This window comes from Coregonus clupeaformis, chromosome 31 (genome assembly GCF_020615455.1).
Source record: "Coregonus clupeaformis isolate EN_2021a chromosome 31, ASM2061545v1, whole genome shotgun sequence".
NCBI lineage: Eukaryota > Metazoa > Chordata > Actinopteri > Salmoniformes > Salmonidae > Coregonus > Coregonus clupeaformis.
The window spans coordinates 672,827-678,713 of record NC_059222.1 but is presented as its reverse complement, the minus strand read 5'-3'; the positions used below and the strand labels follow the sequence as shown (position 1 = coordinate 678,713).

The following is a 5,887-nucleotide window of genomic DNA, read 5'->3' as shown; positions in this document are numbered from 1 at the left end:
TTGAGGTAATTGGTACATGTGGGTAGGGGTAAAGTGACTATGCATAGATAATAAACAACGAGTAGCTGGGGGTGTCAATGTAAATAGTCCGGGTGGCAATTTGATTAATTGTTCAGCAGTCTTATGGTTTGGAGGTAGAAGCTGTTAAGGAGCCTTTTGATCCTAGACTTGGCGCTCCAGTACCGCTGGCCGTGCGGTAGCAGAGAGAACAGTCTATGACTTGGGTGTCTGGAGTCTTTGACAATTTTTGGGCCTTCCTCTGACACCGCCTAGTATATAGGTCCTGGATGGCAGGAAGCTTGGCCCCAGTGATATACTGGATGTACGCATTACCCTCTGTAGCACCTTACGGTCAGATGCCAAGCAGTTGCCATACCAGGCGGTAATGCAGCCGGTCAGGATGCTCTCTATGGTCAGCATAGTTGGGAGTCAGCACCGCCGTCGCAGACACAGGAAATCCCAGCAATGAAGGTGCAGGTAGATCAGGCACCAGTGCAGCGAAGCTATTCCTTATGTCAATCTGCTCCGAACCTCTCGCAGTCACTCCCGTCTGCTTAGCAGCATGCTGCTGCCTTAGTTTTCCTCGACTTCTGACATGGGACCAGCGCTGATTGGAACAATCTTCTTGCTGTTCTCCGTCTACTTCACTACAAGATGGAGGAGGAGAAGCAGATGGAGACGACTTCCTTGGCAGGCAAGTTCCAGCTAGCACAGGCCATTCAGATAGGGACAGATGACAAGGCGGGGAAACATTCATCAGGCCCGAGCAGCGTCCAGGTATAGGATGAGAAAGTTCCAATTTGCATTTTCCCCATAAATTCACGCAGAATTGAGATTTGCTTGCTAAGCATAGCCACCTCATCCGGATTGTCAATATTGTCCAGGACAAGAGCATAATAAACACAGCTTCTACGGCGCTGGAAACGTTTGTTAGCTATTCTGTGCTGTCTTCCGGAGTGAGGACATCAGAGCTCTACAGCCTAGGGATCACCACTCTTCTTGTCCCAGGGCTCAATACTGCCATATAACATACTGTCTTTATGCTGCATGTCTGTACTCCTTGTGATCGGTGCCTGGATCCTGCAGATCGGCCAACGGCAAAATGTCATTTCTGGTAGACCGGACAAGCCGCAAAATCCCCTCCTTCACACAAAAAAGTTCCATGTGTGCCATCCTGCTCAAACATCTGTCCCGGTCCTGACCGCAGCACTTCCTCTCACGGTCAGTGGCCATCTCCCGGCAATTCAAGCAGGTGCACCAGCGAGGCTGTCCTCGGTCTGGGATGTCTGAAGAACCTAGGATAGCTTCCCCAGAATGAGGACATGGAATCCTATCAAAACTGGAATCCTACAGAAAAAACACATGCAAACAACAATTACAATGTATTGTAATGTTCAATAGATGGTCTATTATGTATAACTGATCATGGTTTTCATGCAGAAGGGTCGAGTATCACACTTGTACAATCAATACACAACATCTTGATAACCAATGTAGCTAATGAAATAACCACTTGTAGATACCAAATAAAATAAGTAGTTCTTGATAAATATAAAATTGAATGTGTTGTCTATGATTAGGCAACTACATCATACTCTTACCAATTTGTTTGACATTGGTGCACATTTATCACCGCTTGTCTATTTCACAAAGGTATTTTTGAAAAAAATTGCTAGCTAATAGCTTGCTAGTCCAACTAGTTAGCTAGCTAGCTAATGACTACCATAACGTTACAGCTCTCAATAATACAAGGGGCCATACCCAGTGGTAATATCAGAAGGGCAAACGACTACCAATGCATGCCAAAGCCAAAGTAATGTTCCGTGAATGCAGAGGTATGATACTCAAAATGCATTGTTTAACACTGCTTTTTTTCGAGTGTGATAGCTAATGTAGCTACCAAGTTAGCTAGCTTGGATAGCTTTCTAATATTTTACTAGGCAGAAAAATGCACGGTAGCTACAACATTATTACAAGTCAATGTACCTAACATTGCAACATTTCTGGCAAACAACATCAATACTTTTTATTACAATGTAAAAACTAAGAATTATACCCAGTGTATAACGTTTTTACCTGTTCTGAAGATATTGTAAAATTGAATCAATTGATCTTCTTTTCAATCTTGTCCGTAGCTGTTTTCGCCTCCATTTTCAGTTTCAAATTCCCCACAGCCTAGACTGTTCAGAGAGAATGTTGATACTACGTCATTCCCAGCCATCTACCCATGAGAGCGGGGCTTTCTGGGAAATTGTGTTCAAATCTAGAAAAATACTGCATTCTCTCCAAAAACACCTGTACACACATAGTTACGCAGTGCAGCTTTAAAGGAAAACTTCACCACTAGACACTATTTGGGGTGTTTTTCCAGTCCCCCTGCATAATTATGAGTGATGAGAGGGTGTTTCAGACATAATTATGCAATATAGCTGTATTTTTTTATTTTCGTGCCGTGAGAGTTCAACCAATGACGTCATTGGTTGATTGAGCCTGCTGTCTGATCAAAAAATGTGATCATGTTTTGTAGCAATTATTGTGGCCTTTTTGTTTCGCCGATTGCACGATCACGCTAGCAGTGAGTAGATATGGTTCTCAATAGATCCATTGGATTTGTCTCAACGATGTTCCTATCTGCCAGCACATTTCAGGATATCGAGGTTGACTCATTTTCCCTGGCTTTGTAAAGACTACAGCCTGATGGGAGCCATACTTCCTTGTTCCCACCCTCGAAGGCAGGCTATTCAAAATGGGGGCAGTACTCGTTTACAGGTTCACAGGACCTATCTTTAATGTTATCTTATTTTTGTATATATATTTCTTTTTTTTGGGGGGCTCATCCACCTCTCCCCCCTCTTCGGGGGACAAAAACAAACTTTGTTTTTACAGCTTTTTTTTTTGTTGTTACATGTATATTCTCCACACATTTTACATACTGAACAATATTTTTTATTATTACATTTATTTACAGTAGTTACATAGAATAAAGTAATTTGATATACATTACATCTAGATCGATAGTACTTATACATTATACAGTGGGGAAAAAAAGTATTTAGTCAGCCACCAATTGTGCAAGTTCTCCCACTTAAAAAGATGAGAGAGGCCTGTAATTTTCATCATAGGTACACGTCAACTATGACAGACAAAATGAGAAAAAAAATCCAGAAAATCACATTGTAGGATTTTTTATGAATTTATTTGCAAATTATGGTGGAAAATAAGTATTTGGTCACCTACAAACAAGCAAGATTTCTGGCTCTTACAGACCTGTAACTTCTTCTTTAAGAGGCTCCTCTGTCCTCCACTCGTTACCTGTATTAATGGCACCTGTTTGAACTTGTTATCAGTATAAAAGACACCTGTCCACAACCTCAAACAGTCACACTCCAAACTCCACTATGTCCAAGACCAAAGAGCTGTCAAAGGACACCAGAAACAAAATTGTAGACCTGCACCAGGCTGGGAAGACTGAATCTGCAATAGGTAAGCAGCTTGGTTTGAAGAAATACATTTTTTCTGTCATAACTATTATAGAACATGAGCTTTTAAACCCACCCCTCAGCAACTCTTAGACCATCCCACCTATTTCCATGAACCGCCCTCTTATGATTTCCATATGACATATATTTTTCAACTGTGCTATGATGTTTCACATACATTCTGAACCTGTCTAATCACATAGTATCTACAGAAAGGTCTGACTGCACAGAGATGCTTGGGAAAATGGTCACAACAGGGGACCAGGGTGAGTATGTTTCAGGGGAAGGGGGTGTATCTGACCTCCATCAGCTAGGGCTTGACAATGGTTAATCAAATCTCCCCATTCTTGCTCAATTTTGCATGCCTTCTCAAACAGCTACAACTGTATATGCATTTGCACATCAAGTATTCTCTTGAGTTGGGCTTGGGGGTGGAACAACTGTTGAACATCTGAGCTTGTGGTTGTTTGTGGGGGAAGAGTGGGGAGTGTGTATGAGTGTGTGTGTGTGTGTGTGTGTGTGTGTGTGTGTGTGTGTGTGTGTGTGTGTGTGTGTGTGTGTGTGTGTGTGTGTATCCCACATAAACTCAGCAAAAAAAGAAACGTCCTCTCACTGTCAACTGCGTTTATTTTCAGCAAACTTAACATGTGTAAATATTTGTATGAACATAACAAGATTCAACAACTGAGACATAAACTAAACAAGTTCCACAGACATGTGACTAACATAAATTGAATAATGTGTCCCTGAACAAAGGGGGGTCAAAATCAAAAGTAACAGTCAGTATCTGGTGTGGCCACCAGCTGCATTAAGTACTGCAGTGCATCTCCTCCTCATGGACTGCACCAGATTTGCCAGTTCTTGCTGTGAGATGTTACCCCACTCTTCCACCAAGGCACCTGCAAGGTCCCGGACATTTCTGGGGGGAATGGCCCTAGCCCTCACCCTCTGATCCAACAGGTCCCAGACGTGCTCAATGGGGTTGAGATCCGGGCTCTTCGCTGGTCATTGCAGAACACTGACATTCCTGTCTTGCAGGAAATCACGCACAGAACGAGCAGTATGGCTGGTGGCATTGTCATGCTGGAGGGTCATGTCAGGATGAGCCTGCAGGAAGGGTACCACATGAGGGAGGAGGATGTCTTCCCTGTAACGCACAGCGTTGAGATTGCCTGCAATGACAACAAGCTCAGTCCGATGATGCTCTGACACACCGCCCCAGACCATGACGGACCCTCCACCTCCAAATCGATCCCGCTCCAGAGTACAGGCCTCGGTGTAACGCTCATTCCTTCGACGATAAACGCGAATCCGACCATCACCCCTGGTGAGACAAAACCGTGACTCGTCAGTGAAGAGCACTTTTTGCCAGTCCTGTCTGGTCCAGCGACGGTGGGTTTGTGCCCATAGGCGACGTTGTTGCCGGTGATGTCTGGTGAGGACCTGCCTTACAACAGGCCTACAAGCCCTCAGTCCAGCCTCTCTCAGCCTATTGCGGACAGTCTGAGCACTGATGGAGGGATTGTGCGTTCCTGGTGTAACTCAGTCAGTTGTAGTTGCCATCCTGTACCTGTCCCGCAGGTGTGATGTTCAGATGTACCGATCCTGTGCAGGTGTTGTTACACGTGGTCTGCCACTGCAAGGACGATCAGCTGTCCATCCTGTCTCCCTGTAGCGCTGTCTTAGGCGTCTCATATTACGGACATTGCAATTTATTGCCCTGGCCACATCTGCAGTCCTCATGCCTCCTTGCAGCATGCCTAAGGCACATTCACGCAAATGAGCAGGGACCCTGGGCATCTTTCTTTTGGTGTTTTTCAGAGTCAGTAGAAAGGCCTCTTTAGTGTCCTAAGCTATAAGCTGTTAATGTCTTAACGACCATTTAACAAGTGCATGTTCGTTAATTGTTTATGGTTCATTGAACAAGCATGGGAAACAGTGTTTAAACCCTTTACAATGAAGATCTGTGAAGTTATTTTGATTTTTACGAATTATCTTTGAAAGACAGGGTCCTGAAAAAGGGACGTTTCTTTTTTTGCTGAGTTTATGTTGCTATCGGGTAATGATGTTAGACCCCTTGACTTTTTCCACATTTTGTTACGTTACAGCCTTATTCTGAAATTGATTAAATAATTTTTTGCCGCTCAATCTACACACAATACCCCATAATGATAAAGCAAAAACAGGTCACATATTGCATATTGACCAGCAACCGTCCCGGTATAGGGACACTGATCCCGTAGATGTTCATTCATATCATCACCCCTTTTGAGTTTCTTTGCCCATGACAGAAATATATTTCTCCCTCCCAGTCCTTTTTCCATACAACCTCATCTGTAATTGTAGAGTGAATTTCCTGTAAACAATAGATATTATATTGCTTTTCTTTTATCTAGGCAAAGACTGAT

At 43.5% G+C, this 5,887-nt stretch overlaps 1 long non-coding RNA gene across 1 annotated transcript; it reads right to left on the bottom strand.

Annotated features, from left to right (window-relative positions):
• Positions 1–1,043: 1,043 nt before the first annotated feature.
• LOC123482364 lies at positions 1,044–2,163 on the bottom strand. Its single transcript, XR_006657675.1, has 2 exons — positions 2,077–2,163; positions 1,044–1,347 (listed from the first exon to the last, which is right to left on the bottom strand). It is a non-coding gene; the product is annotated as an uncharacterized LOC123482364 (long non-coding RNA).
• Positions 2,164–5,887: the final 3,724 nt, after the last annotated feature.